A 15918-nucleotide genomic window follows, 5' to 3' on the forward strand; every position below is an offset into this window, starting at 1 on the left:
CAACAAGGCACACAGGGAATTAACCCGGCGATATAAAATACAAGGAGCTCCACCGAGCTTCTCTAACCACAATAAACAATCACACACAAAGACAAGGGGGCAGAGGGAACACTTATACAGGTACTGATGAGGGGATATCTTCGGCGGAAGTCGTGACAGTACCCCCCCTTGACGCGCAGTACCAGCAGCGCGCCGACACCGGCCTCGGGGAAGGCCAGGAGGACGCGGAGCAGGGCGAGCCGGATGGCGACGGTGGAAATTGCTCAATAGGGAGGGATCGAGGATATCCCTCACCGGAACCCAGCACCGCTCCTCTGGACCGTACCCCTCCAACTCCACGAGGTACTGAAGGCCCCCCACCCGACGCCTCGAATCCAGGATGGAACGGACGGAGTACGCCGGGGCCCCCTCGATGTCCAGAGGGGGCAGAGGAACCTCCTGCACCTCAGACTCCTGGAGTGGACCAGCTACCACCGGCCTGAGGAGAGACACATGGAACGAGGGGTTAATATGGTAATCTGGATGGAGTAATAACCTATATGTAACCTTGTTTATCCTCCTCAGGACTTTGAACGGTCACACAAACCGCGGGCTCAGCTTCTGGCAGGGCAGGCGGAGGGGCAGATTCCGGGTCGAGAGCTAGACCCGATCACCCGGTACCAAGACCGGGGCCTCACAGAGGTGGCGGTCAGCGTTGGCCTTCTGGCGACGCACAGCGTGCTGGAGGTGGACGTGAGCAGCGTTCCACTTCTCCTCCGCACGTGTGTGTGGTCTAGCCTATACTGTTTTCTCACACAATTGCATAGCCTATAGAAATGTTGCGCAACATGGGCTCTCATGAAGTGTTTGATTAGATTTTCGATTACATTTGCATTGATGTCAGAGTGATTAGAGGGACAATAGAGTGCTGAGTACCAGGCAGTTAGCGAGTTTGGGAGGCTACTAATGACTATCAGCAGCATCAGAGCTTGGAGAAGCCTAATTACAGTGACTAAACGGTCACGTGGAATTTGACTGCCATCATTACTCGTGACCGCCTGTGTGGCGGTAATACGGTCACCGTAACAGCCCTAGACAAACACACACACACACACACACACACCACTGTTTCTGCTGACACAGCACCCTGAATAGAATCTACTGGTGACCTAAAACTATTCACTGACTTCCCACCAAAATCCCTGTCTTACAGGAAACTGTCTGTGTGTGTATCCATGTTTGTGTGTGTGTGTCTCTCTCCCTCTCTATGTGTGCATGTGTGTACGTGCATGCGTCAATTCCGTGACTTAATTCCTGTACTCTTTGGCCTTAGCTGTGTGTGTTAGTGCTGAGCTAGCACTCCCTAGTTCTCTCAGAGATATCAGTGTCTTACAGTAGATTACAGTAGCAGCTCTACACACCCAGTGGGCTCAAGCTCAGTAGAATTTACTATCCACACGCACACACACACGAACGCGCACACACAGCTGTGGATACAAACAGCCTTATTAATGAGAAAAAATAAATCAAACATATATTGAACTTTTATCTGAGTAATATAATAAATAGAAAGCTGATGAAACCATAGGTTAAATATTGATTGTTGAAACAGTAATTGTGCCATCATTGTGTTATTCTCCCGAGAGAGATAAAAGGCAGAGGAATGCAGAGAGAGATTTAGATTCACAGAAGAACATGGTTGTTAATAATCAATATGAGTTCAGACCTATCCACTCCTCAATTCCTATACATATAATATGCATTATATATTACACAAAAACAACTTCATACATACATACATACAGGTAACTGCCAAAATAAAGGAAACACTCGAGTAAATGAGAGATACAAAGTATATTACATTACATTTTAGTCATTTAGCAGACGCTCTTATCCAGAGCGACTTACAGTTAGTGAATGCATACATGTTTTTTTATTTTTTATTATTTTTATACTGGCCCCCCGTGGGAAACGAACCCACATCCCTGCCGGCCAAACCCTCCCCTACCTTGGACGACGCTGGACCAATTGTGCGCCGCCCATGTGTCTCCCGGTCGCGGCCGGCTGCGACAGAGCCTGGACTCGAACCAGGATCTCTAGTGGCACAGCTAGCACTGCGATGCAGTGCCTTAGACCACTATTGAAAGCAGGTGCTTCCACAAGTGTGGTTCCTGAGTGAATTAAGCAATTAACATCCCATCATGCTTAGGGTCAAGTCTAAGTTGAATGCACCAATTTGTAAGTCGCTCTGGATAAGAGCGTCTGCTAAATTACTTAAATGTAAATGTATAAAAAAGCCCTGTTGCCCATTATTTTACTATGCTACCATGGCTAGAAGAAGAGATCTCAGTGACTTTGAAAGAGGGGTCTCAAAGGAGCATAGGGGATTTAAAGGGTGTGTGTCTCAGTCACCAGATCTCAACCTAATTGAACACTTATGGGAGATTCTGGAGCGGCGCCTGAGACAGCGTTTTCCACCACCATCAACAAAACACAACATTATGGAATTTCTCGTGGAAGAATGATGTCGTATCCCTCCAAGAGTTCCAGACACTTGTAGAATATAGTCTATGCCAAAGTGCATTGAAGCTGTTTTGGCAGTTTCCTATATGTCAAGGACCTCCTACTCTATTGACAAAGGGATCATCACTCAAGACAGTATGTCAGTGTGTGTGTACAAGTGTGTAGGGTTAGCAGGTGAAAAATGAGGTGTCAGAGTGTGGTTGCAAGGTTAGCACACCCTTTAATAGAGAGGTACTGTAGTGAGAGAGAGAGAGAGAGAGAGAGAGAGAGAGAGAGAGAGAGAGAGGGGGATGGAGAGAGAGCGAGCGAGAGAGAGGGGATGGAGAGAGAGAGGGGGGGGGTGGAGTGAGAGAGAGAGAGAGATGAGTTTAGAGGCAACTATCAGTGCTGTAGCTGTCAGTTTGTCAGTCTGCATGTGTACTGCATTTATCACAGACCATACACTTACACACTGGGCTGTCACCCATCAGACACACACATACACACACGGACATGGACACACACATACACACACGGACATGGAACACATACATACATACATTCAGGCACACGCACACATACATTATCATACACACGTCACTGTCTTTAAAATATAATACATACAGTGGGGTTCGAAATTATTGATACCCTTGATAAAGACGAGCTATAATGACTGTATAAAATAAATAATTCAAATACTGAGCTATATTGTTATATTATTTTATACTAATACAATTGCTCAGAGAAAGAGATTTAGTTTAATTTTGACCCCTACCATTTAGGAAAAAATAAATATTACTTGAGCAATTTTCTTTTTTGTACAATAGTATTTTATATTTTATAAACAATACAAAACATACTCATACAAATGACAACATCATACAAACAACAAACTACATCATACCTGCCTTGACCCACTAGCACACACCCCCATCTCCAGCGCCCGCATCACTTTCCGCCACATGGCCTCAAACTGCACCATTTTGTTACTCTCCGTCGCCCACGCACTTCTGACAGCAAACTCCGCTCATAACTGTTGGATTTAATAACAGTCCCAGAAGGCATGGATTATTGAGTCATTATTAGTTTTACACTTCAGACATGACTCTGCCATTGTGCTGTAGAATTTGTGAATTGTATAATACATTCTAAACATTAATTTATACTGGATTAAGCGCACCTTTTACATTAACACCAAGTAATGTCGTTTTCCATGTGGACCAATTTATCGGTGAATTCTGAAAAGCTATCCAAAGATTGTTCCATAAGTTTGTGTTTTTAGGCAGTGATATTGGTTCTTCTAGAATAGGTTTAATTTTCTTCCACATTGTTATAGTGTTCTTAACTATGAAGTTATGAATGTTCTTAGCTTTATCCTTTGAAAATAAACATGTAAAAAGATTATGGGGATGAGCATGTGCATCCTCAATATGTACCCATTGTTCCTCTTTAGTGCATTTAACTACAGTGGGGAAAAAAAGTATTTAGTCAGCCACCAATTGTGCAAGTTCTCCCACTTAAAAAGATGAGAGAGGCCTGTAATTTTCACCATAGGTACACGTCAACTATGACAGACAAATTGAGAAATAAAATTCCAGAAAATCACATTGTAGGATTTTTTATGAATTTATTTGCAAATTATGGTGGAAAATAAGTATTTGGTCACCTACAAACAAGCAAGAATTCTGGCTCTCACAGACCTGTAACTTCTTCTTTAAGAGGCTCCTCTGTCCTCCACTCGTTACCTGTATTAATGGCACCTGTTTGAACTTGTTATCAGTATAAAAGACACCTGTCCACAACCTCAAACAGTCACACTTCAAACTCCACTATGGCCAAGACCAAAGAGCTGTCAAAGGACACCAGAAACAAAATTGTAGACCTGCACCAGGCTGGGAAGACTGAATCTGCAATAGGTAAGCAGCTTGGTTTGAAGAAATCAACTGTGGGAGCAATTATTAGGAAATGGAAGACATACAAGACCACTGATAATCTCCCTCGCCCTGGGGCTCCACGCAAGATCTCACCCTGTGGGGTCAAAATGATCACAAGAACGGTGAGCAAAAATCCCAGAACCACATGGGGGGACCTAGTGAATGACCTGCAGAGAGCTGGGACCAAAGTAACAAAGCCTACCATCAGTAACACACTACGCCGCCAGGGACTCAAATCCTGCAGTGCCAGACGTGTCCCCCTGCTTAAGCCAGTACATGTCCTGGCCCGTCTGAAGTTTGCTAGAGTGCATTTGGATGATCCAGAAGAGGATTGGGAGAATGTCATATGGTCAGATGAAACCAAAATAGAACTTTTTGGTAAAAACTCAACTCGTCGTGTTTGGAGGACAAAGAATGCTGAGTTGCATCCAAAGAACACCATACCTACTGTGAAGCATGGGGGTGGAAACATCATGCTTTGGGGCTGTTTTTCTGCAAAGGGACCAGGACGACTGATCTGTGTAAAGGAAAGAATGAATGGGGCCATGTATCGTGAGATTTTGAGTGAAAACCTCCTTCCATCAGCAAGGGCATTGAAGATGAAACGTGGCTGGGTCTTTCAGCATGACAATGATCCCAAACACACCGCCCGGGCAAGGAAGGAGTGGCTTCGTAAGAAGCATTTCAAGGTCCTGGAGTGGCCTAGCCAATCTCCAGATCTCAACCACATAGAAAATCTTTGGAGGGAGTTGAAAGTCTGTGTTGCCCAGCGACAGCCCCAAAACATCACTGCTCTAGAGGAGATCTGCATGGAGGAATGGGCCAAAATACCAGCAACAGTGTGTGAAAACCTTGTGAAGACTTACAGAAAACGTTTGACCTGTGTCATTGCCAACAAAGGGTATATAACAAAGTATTGAGAAACTTTTGTTATTGACCAAATACTTATTTTCCACCATAATTTGCAAATAAATTCATTAAAAATCCTACAATGTGATTTTCTGGAATTTTATTTCTCATTTTGTCTGTCATAGTTGACGTGTACCTATGATGAAAATTACAGGCCTCTCTCATCTTTTTAAGTGGGAGAACTTGCACAATTGGTGGCTGACTAAATACTTTTTTCCCCCACTGTATATGTTGCAAGTAAAAGCCTTGGGTAGCGAGTTGATACAATTCCAAGTCTGGAAGGTTAAAACCACCCTCAGACTTAGGAAGATGTAAAACTTTCCTTTTTATTCTATGAATTTTTCACGTCTCCTCCCGTTGCTCCCCTCCGGCGCTCTGATTGGCCGGTCTACTGAGCCACCGGTCTGAGCGCACCACCTCGACAACACAGGAATGGAAACCCAACGCACCCTAGTCACCTCCAGCGCACCTGCACCTCATCATCTCATCACCACCACTATATAGCCCTGGACTGTTAGTTCATTGTTGTGTGTAATTGTTAGCGTCGTGTCGCTTACTCGCTCTTTGTTATTCTCTTTCTCATTATTAAGTAAACCTTTACCTTGTTGATTCCTGCGTCTGCGTCCTGCCTCTTCGTATCCTCAGTATTCGTCACAGAATTGTATTTGCCCATATAAAGTCTGTTATGACCGAGTATACTTTTTTAAAGAATGTCTTTGGTGGGGTAATTGGTACTACCGAAAATAAATACAAACTTTGGGCGCCATGCCATTCGGAAGAGGTCTATTCTGCCTGGAAGATTTATGGGAAAGTTGTTCCATTTAATTAGATCTGCTTTCATATTTTAAGTAATGGAATAGAGTTATCATTACATATTGTTGTTTATTGTCACTTATTAAGCATCCTAAATATTTACTTTTTTTGTGGTCTACTTAAATGATTGCTGTAGATCATTAATTATTATTTTTATTTTTACTATTGCCATTATTTCTTTTTTTTCTCCACGTAAATATTATATCCTGAGATTTTAGAGTATTCTGAAAATATTTTTTAGCAAAGGGGGCATTGAGTTTTCAATATTGGTCAGGTATATCAGCAGATCATCTGCAAATAAATTTAGTTTATATTCATGTTTAACAATACCTGTTAAGTTTGATTCCTGTCTAATTCTTTACAAGGTAAAGAAGAAAATAAAATGAGGTAAGGTACAATTCAACATTAGAAAACGGTGCTGGGATATAAAGGAAAATGGTGTATTCTTATTTATCAGGATGCCTACACCTCTTCTACTACTACAGTAGGTGGCAGCATAGGCCTCTCCAACCCAGCGCCTCTTTAAATATTATATTTATCTTCTTTTTTTTTTATGGAGCCCATGCACATTCCATGTGATAAGTTGGATTTTGTTGGTCTTTACTTCTATAGAATCTAAGTTAACCTTCCATCTATCATTGAATAACCATTTACATTTACATTTTTAGTCATTTAGCAGACGCTCTTATCCAGAGCGACTTACAGTTTAGTGAATACATATTTTTTTATACTGGCCCCCCGTGGGAATCGAACCCACAACCCTGGCATTGCAAACGCCATGCTCTATCAACTGAGCTACATCCCTGCCGGCCATTCCCTCCCCTACCCTGGACGACGCTGGGCCAATTGTGCGCCGCCCATGAGTCTCCCGGTCGCGGCCGGCTGCGACAGAGCCTGGATTCGAACCAGGATCTCTAGTGGCACAGTTAGCACTGCGATGCAGTGCCTTAGACCACTGCGCCACTCAGGAGCCTAATAAACATTTTTTGCAGACATGATACAGTATATGAGGGCAGTGGGCATTCCATAGAATATGAGTATAATATATCATAGTATAAATACATAGTTATTGTATACATTACATATATAGAGTGTGTGGGCATGTGGACTGAGCAGACTTTGTACAATGCCTTTTTAGGTGTTAAGCTCCAACTCCTCTCCTAATATACCAAAAAAAACTCTGGATGATGTCAATATATATACATTGGAAAAATACTGCCGCAAACTGTGGTCGGTTTGTATTACCTTATAAATTAAATTAAAGTATAGTGGCTGGTGGGGGTCTACTTGGGGAGAGTGGGTCCACAGAGAGACTGAAATGGGATGAGTGGAGGCCCCACACACACCTCATGGAATAATAATGATTCGACATCATTTCCTAATCTGTCCAGAACTCTTATTCATTTTACAACATGTTTGCAAGTCACAAAAATATAAAATTACATTATATTGTTGTATAATTAAGTCCTTTCTTCTCTCTCTCTCCCAAACCAAATCCATCCCTCTCCACCACCCCCTCCCAGTTCTCTCCCCTTTACCTCACCCAAGCCAAGCTTATCCCAACCTCCCATCGTTACTCACCCTTGCCCACCCAAGCCAAGCTTGTCCCACCTCCCATCCTTACCCACCCTTGCCACCCCAAGCCCAGCTTACCACCACCTTCCATCTTTACCCACCGAGGCCAGGTTTATCCCAACCTCCCATCATTCCCCCCCCCGTCCCTTCTTCTCAGACACATTTACACCACTCTATACATCTACTTACTCATCCATTCTCCTTCATTCACATACAACATATACCCTATGCCTCTGCACACCCATTCTCTCCCACTCTCCTACACATTCATATTCACCCTTGTTCACTCTCCAATTCATATCCAAAGACACATACACACCCATACACCCACTCACACCCTCTCGCCCACACACACACGTCCATAAAACAATTATAGACAATTATTGACATATGCTATATTTCCTCTTTTATATTGTCTTTTCATTGTCCTGGACGAATCAAATGGACTGGCCATGAATTTTTATCTCCTTTCCACCATTGTGCATTCAGAATGTTCCACAGCTTAAAGATTACCATGCGAGGGTATTTAGCGTTCTTCTGTTTCACGCCGATCCGATGACATCGCTCCAAATCCAAGCTTACTTAACTACTTTTTCCTCGTCTTCCGGCAGGGACAATATTCTCATGTTGTTTTGTCTCATTCTGTTTTCTTGCTGGTCCAGTTCTTCTTCAAAAAGTTGCACCTTTGTTTCCAGAAGGCCTATTTTGTTGTCCTGTTCGTCCATGCGCCCGCCCTGTATATGCATATATGACACCATAGACTCTACTTTCCTTCTGAGCAAATCTACTTTTTTATCAACAGATTGTACTGTTATTTTACTGCTTTTTTTTTCTTTTCATTTTTTTTACTTATCTATTGTTTACTTAACACTTATTTCTCTTAAAACTGCATTGTTGGTTAGGTCTTGTAAGTAAGCATTTCACTGTAAGGTCTACACCTGTTGTATTCGGCGCATGTGACAAATAAAATGTGATTTGATTTGTTTGTTGTGGTGAGCATTGAGAGCCTTTTAGCTATGTTATCCTGGATATCCTTAAGCTGTTTGTTGCTAATCATTTGCATCTCCAAGTTGATCTTTGTCGTTTCCTCTAAAGGAAGCCATGGCTTGTTGGGTTCGAGTTGCAGCGTCGCTTTACCAACAGATTGGTTCGCTGTTGTATATAACTGACCGCTCACTCTCTCCCGGTTGCTTGGGGATATATTGATCTATCGATTTTAAAGACTTAATTTAAACTATGTTGTCTGGTTTCTACATATAAACACAGTTTTGACGGTACAAAACGGAGCTATTCACACCCCAATGCATCCTATCGGTACATCCCTTTTCTGAGCAACTGTATTAGTAAAGAAATTATAGAATTTCCAAATTTTTCTTAGCATACAATGCTCTGTCAGATTGGATGGGGAGCGTTGCTGCACGGCTATTTTCAGGTCTCTTCAGAGATGTTCGATCGGGTTCAAGTACAGGCTCTGGCTGGGCCACTCAAGGACATTCAGAGACTTGTCCCGGAGCCACTCCTGCATTGTCTTGGCTGTGTGCTTAGGGTCGTTGTCCTGTTGGAAGGTGAACCTTCACCCCAGTCTGAGGTCCTGAGCGCTCTAGAGCAGGTTTTCATCAAGGATCTCTCTGTACTTTGCTCCGTTCATCTTTGCCTCGATCCTGACTAGTCTTCCAGTCCCTGCCGCTGAAAAACATCCCCACAGCATGATGCTGCCACCACCATGCTTCACCGTAGGGATGGTGCCAGGTTTCCTCCAGACGTGAGGCTTGGCATTCAGGCCAAAGAGTTCAATCTTGGTTTCATCAGACCAGAGAATCTTGTTTCTCATGGTCTGAGAGTCTTTAGGTGCCTTTTGGCAAACTCCAGGCGGGCTGTCATGTGCCTTTTACTGAGGAGTGGCTTCTGTCTGGCCACTCTACCATAAAGGCCTGATTGGTGGAGTGCTTCAGAGATGGTTGTCCTTCTGGAAGTTTCTCCCATCTCCACAGAGGAACTGTAGAGCTCTTTCAGAGTGACCATTCGGGTTCTTGGTCACCTCCCTGATCAAGGCTCTTCTCCCCCGATTGCTCAGTTCGGCCTGGGGGCCAGCTCTAGGAAGAGCCTTGTTGGTTCCAAACTTCTTCCATTTAAGAATGATGGAGGCCACTGTGTTCTTGTGGACCTTCAATGCTGCAGACAGTTTTTGGTACCCTTCCCCAGATCTGTGCCTCAACACAATCCTGTCTCAGAGCTCTACGGACAATTCCTATATAGGCAGGTGTGTGCCTCTCCAAATCATGTCCAATCAATTGAATTTACCACAGGTGGACTCAATTCAATGGAAACAGGATGCACCTGAGCTCAATTTCGTGTCTCATAGCAAAGGGTCTGAATACTTATGTAAATAAGGTATTTCTGTTTTTTATTTTTAATACATTTGCAAAAATCTCAAAAATACTGTTTTCGCTTCGTCGTTATGGGGTATTGTGTGTAGATTAATGAGGATTTGTATTTATTTAATCAATTTTAGAATAAGGCTGTAACGTAACAAAATGTGGAAAAGGTAAAGGTGTCTGAATACTTTCCGAAGGCACTGTATGCTATTTAAAAAATACTTTTATCCAAAGCAACTTACAGTCATGCGTGCATACATTTTACGTATGGGTTGTCCCCGGAATCGAACCCACTATCCTGGCGTTGCAAGTCTTCTCCAAAGCCCCTTACCTAGGCCCAGCCACCAACACTCTGCTCACTGTTCCAGAGGGGTGAGGGGTGAGGTATTGGGGACGGGGTGTGAGGTATTGGGGGCAAGGGGTGAGGTATTGGGGAGGAGGGGTGAGGTATTGGGGAGGAGGGGTGAGGTATTGGGGAGGAGGGGTGAGGTATTGGGGACGGGGTGTGAGGTATTGGGGACGGAGTGTGAGGTATTGGGGAGGAGGGGTGAGGTATTGGGGACGGGGTGTGAGGTATTGGGGACGGGGTGTGAGGTATTGGGGAGGAGGGGTGAGGTATTGGGGACGGGGTGTGAGGTATTGGGGACGAGGGGTTAATAAAACAGTGGGATACAATAAGCCAGTTGGCAGCCTATTGTCACACCCTCAATCCCTCTGAGAGGACACACACACACAGCCACAGCCCTTTGGGAGAGAAGGACAGAGGTTGATCAGTATACAGCCCTGACATTGTCCACATCTGAAACGGGACATTAACCTCTAACTCCTCTAACTCCCTCCACACACGGCTGCCCTTCACTTTGTATTACTTTATGTTAATAGAGAAATATTACATACAACATCATTTGTCTTTGTTACCACGCCACCCAGGAACTCATTTAAATGCATGTGTTTACCTCGGCAGACAGGTGAAGACAGGGGGAAGGGAGGGTGTGTGTGTGTGTGTGTATGTATCTGCCAGATTTATTGATCTTGACCCGCCATCCTCCCAACACACACCCTTGTCCGTGAGAGTTGTTGTGTGTATATGTCATATGAGCTTTGTCCAGGGTAGGGAACGGTAGGGCACGGTAGGGTAGGGCAGGGCAGGGTAGGACAGGGTAGGGCAGGGCTCAAAATAACAGAGGATCAGCCATAACTGACCCCCATTTGGAAAACATAAGGTCACACAGCACAGGTTTTAGAGGTACAGAGTAGAGCGGTAGAGGATCTTCTGTAAGTCTTAAGTCTGGTTCCCTCTCAGCCCTGACAAAGACAGCGTCCTGAGGTCTCTCTCATCAGAGACGAGTCTGGGACAGACACACCGTCCATCCCTCCTCTGTCATCTCTCTGAGATGAGACTAAGACACAACCTTTGACCTTGAGTTCCTCCAGATACTTGCTCCCACACACACTGTCTCAGCCAAGTTGTTGCACAGTGAGCTGCTTTGATGTGGCACTGCTGGATTTACATAGAGGAGATATCCACCACTTCCTGCCTCTTTGGCACTGCCAGGCAGCGTGCACACACGTATTAGTGGTCAAGTTTAGGGGTCACGGCATTGAGACTCGGTGTGTGGTCTGTCTAGGACTAAGGATGTCTGGCATTATCATTCAAGGGAATCTATAGCTTGATCAATCTATCAATGACCCTGAGCAAGAGGGAGTCTCTCTCTCTCTCATATTGTCACAGGAAACCCCAATGATAACATAAATAACCTCTCAGAATTATACAGTCACAGAGTCAAGGTGAAATTCTAAGTTGAACTTCTTAAAAGTAAAGAGCAGCCCTAAAATGTTTCGACGTAACACACACACGCACAAAGCCACACACCAATTGATCGTGCCATTGATTGGGAGTGAGTACATGGTCATGCATCTATACTGCATTATACCGACAGACTGGATGGTGTCATACCTCACAGTTTACACTGTTAAAACACGTCTACTACCGCTGAATACTAATGCTATTGCAGGGTGTGTGTGTGTGTGTGTGTGTGTGTAGTGCAGCTCTTATATTGACCAATCCTCTTAGTGGTGGTTACGAAGGCATGGATTGATACTTGGTCCTGACACACTACTTAATCACTGGGATATTTTAACAAATGGAGAAAAATGACGCACAGTATGAGTAAGTAAGGTGACATCATGATCCTTTCATCATCGTGAAGAAGTGTGAGTGTGTGAGGAAGGTAGTCTGGAAGGAGAGGGATAAAGAGAGGGTGTGATGGGCAGGGTGAGGGAGGGGAGGAAGAGTGGGGAAGAAGAGAGAAAGAGAGGGATAGAGAGAGGGTGTGAGATGAGCTTGTCAGTCAGTCAGTGAGTGACTCCTGAGAAGAGAGGGAGTGAAAGAGGCTGTCTTTGAGATCATATCTGTTTGTCAGACTCCCCCCCCACCACCACCCAGATAGTCAGGAGATGTCTATATTCTCACATGCACGATAGTTGCTGTTCGTAGGTCAATCAACATTTACCACCACACAGACACACTTCTACACACAGTCCATATCAGTACTGACATTGGGGCAGTCCATGTGCCCAACACTACTGCAGAGATAGATGGAGGGAGTAGAGCGAGGGATAGAGTGAGGAGAGAGGGGAGGAGAGCAATATAGCTTGTACTCATTATCCTCAATTAGGGTCAAGTTGAGAGGCGGGAAAGGGAGGGAGGGGGAGGTAGGGAGTAAGGAGGGGGATGGTGGCCCTACAAATATGGAAACATGCCCAATTAAACCAAAAGCAAAGGGAAATATGAATGATTTAGTGTTTAAACACACACATTCTGTCACGGTTTACTAAGCCAGAACCCAGAAGCAGACCAGGACAAGGTACGTTGAGACAAAGGTGAGTGTTTATTTAATAGATTCCCGAGTGAGGCTGAATAATCCAGGGAACAGAGCGGGTGGCGTGGATGGGTTGTTGAGGGTGCAGTGGTAGGTCCAGTAATGGCTCGGCAGCCGCCGACCATCAGGCAGAGGTTGGGTGAAGGTTCCGGGTGAGAGACTGCAGACAGAACAAAACGGAGGTAAGTACACAGCAAGTCAACAAGGTGCAAAACAACAAAACTAACGCTAGATGTTCCAAGGCTGATACACGGACAAACATACTGTTCATGGCTAACGATCCGGCAGGGACTGGATGTTAGGCCAGAGCCTAAGAAGGGTGATGATCAGGACCAGGTGTGCAGATTGCTGATGGGATGCAGGTGCGGAAATCAAGAGAGCTCCCCGGAGCGTTCCCGAACCCTCGGGAAACTGGAGATCACGAACAGAAAAACTAGTCACCAGACAGGACCCGACTCAGACTGCCGGGATCGTTACAGTACCCCCCTCCGGCCCGAACGCCACCGGGCGGACTCCCCGGAGCGCCAGGATGGAGGCGGTAGAAGTCACTGATGAGGTCAGCATCTAGGACCTGTCGCGCGGAATCCAACTCCTCTCTTCAGGACCATACCCCTCCCAGTCCACGAGATACTGGAAACCCCGGCCCCGCCGTCTGGAATCCATGATGCGACGCACCGTGTAGGCAGGACCACCTCCGATCATCCGAGGAGGAGGAGGAGGAGGCGGAGGAGGCAACAGAGGACTGAGGAAGACAGGCTTGAGGCAGGAGACATGAAAGGTGGGATGGACTCTGAGCGTCCTCGGTAGTTTGAGTCGAACTGCCACTGGATTGATCACCTTCTCCACCACAAACGGACCAATGAACTTCGGTAACAACTTCCTAGACTCAGTCCGTAACGGAAGATCCCGTGTGGCCAACCAAACCCTATCTCCGATGGTATAGGTGGGAGAGCGGGGATCCGGCGACGATTCGCCTGGAGCTGATACCGGTCCGAAACTCTAAGGAGTGCCTTTCTGGCCCGATGCCAGGTCCGGTGGCAACGACAATATGGGCCTGAACAGAAGGCACTGAGAGCTCCTTCTCCTGAGAAGGGAACAGGGGAGGTTGGTAGCCATACAGGCACTGGAAGGGAGACATCCCAGTGGCAGATGTAGGGAGAGTATTGTGGGCATACTCAACCCAAGGCAACTGAGAGACCCAGGAGGTGGGGTTGGAAGAGACCAGACAGCGTAGCGTGGATTCCATCTTCTGGTTGGCTCTCTCCGCCTGACCATTGGATTGGGGGTGAAAACCAGATGTGAGACTGACTGTAGCTCCAATGGCCAAACAGAAGGACTTCCAGACAGCAGAGGTAAACTGAGGGCCACGGTCGGAAACGATATCACTGGGCAAACCGTGGACCCTGAAAACCTCCCCTAACCAGGATCTCGGACGTCTCCGAGGCAGAGGGAAGCTTGGCAATTGGCACAAAGTGGGCGAACTTGCTGAATCTGTCCACGATAGTCAGAACGACCGTGTTCCCCTCAGAAGCGGGCAACCCAGTGACGAAGTCCAGGGCCAGATGCGACCATGGTCGCGGGGAATAGGAAGGGGGTGAAGTAGTCCAGAGCTGGGCCGATTGGTACTCTTATTCTGTGCACACACTGGACAGGCAGCAACAAAACCCCGAGTATCCTCGGCCATGGCAGGCCACCAAAAACGTCTGCGAAGAAACGCCATTGTCCGAGCCACGCCAGGGTGACAAGCCATCTTGCTGGCGTGGGACCATTTGAGGACAGCAGGACGAACCGACTCAGGCACAAACAACCGACCGGGTGGACCGTTACGGGACCGGGCTGAGTCCGAAGGGCCGCCAGCACCTCCTCCTCAATCTTCCACATAACTGCTCCCACGACGCAGTTCCGGGGAGAATAGTCTCGGTCTTGGACCCACTCCCCTCCGTCTTGGAGAACATCCGGGACAAGGCGTCCGCCTTGCCGTTCTTAGATCCAGGTCGGAACGTCAGGGAAAACTTGAATCGTCCGAAAAACAACGCCCACCTGGCCTGACGGGAGTTGAGACGTTTAGCCGATTGCACGTAAGCAAGATTCTTGTGGTCAGTCCAGACAATAAACGGTTGCTCCGCCCCCTCCAACCAGTGGCGCCACTCCTCCAAGGCAAGTTTCACCGCGAGAAGCTCCCGGTTACCCACATCGTAATTCCTCTCCGCAGGCGAAAAGGCGACGAGTAGTAGGCGCAGGGATGGAGTTTACTGTCCGTGGAGCATCGCTGCGACAGGATGGCGCCAACTCCCACATCAGACGCGTCCACTTCAACGGCAGAACTGACGGGCCGTGTCCGGTTGAGAGAGAATCGGTGCGTTGGTGAATCGCCTCTTCAAATCCAGAAACGCTCGATCCGCCTCCGGATTCCACTTGAAGGTCCTGATACTGGAAGTCAAGGCAGTTAACGGAGCGGCCACACGGCTGTAATCCCGGATGAATCTGCGGTAGAAATTCGCAAACCCCAAAAATCTCTGGAGCTGCAATCTCGTACCGGGCTGGGCCCATTCCAGAACCGCTCTAACCTTCTCCTGGTCCATCCTAATCTCTCCCCTGGAGATGATGTACCCGAGAAAGGATGTCGTGTGGGCGTGAAACTCGCACTTCTCGGCCTTCACGAACAGGCGATTCTCCAACAATCGCTGCAGAACCTGCCGGACATGCTGGACGTGGTCGGAAGGTTCCTTCGAGAAGATCAGAATGTCATCCAGGTAAACAAACACAAAGAGACCGATCATATCTCTCAGGACGTCGTTCACCATACTCTGGAATACCGCTGGAGCATTGGTCAGTCCAAACGGCATCACCTGATACTCGAAGTGACCCATCGGTGTATTGAAACCCGTCAACCACTCGTCCCCCTCTCTGATCCGGACCATGTGATACGCATTGCGTAGGTCTAGCTTG

The sequence above is a fragment of the Coregonus clupeaformis genome, chromosome 11 (assembly GCF_020615455.1).
Source record: "Coregonus clupeaformis isolate EN_2021a chromosome 11, ASM2061545v1, whole genome shotgun sequence".
In the NCBI taxonomy this organism is placed as follows: Eukaryota; Metazoa; Chordata; class Actinopteri; order Salmoniformes; family Salmonidae; genus Coregonus; species Coregonus clupeaformis.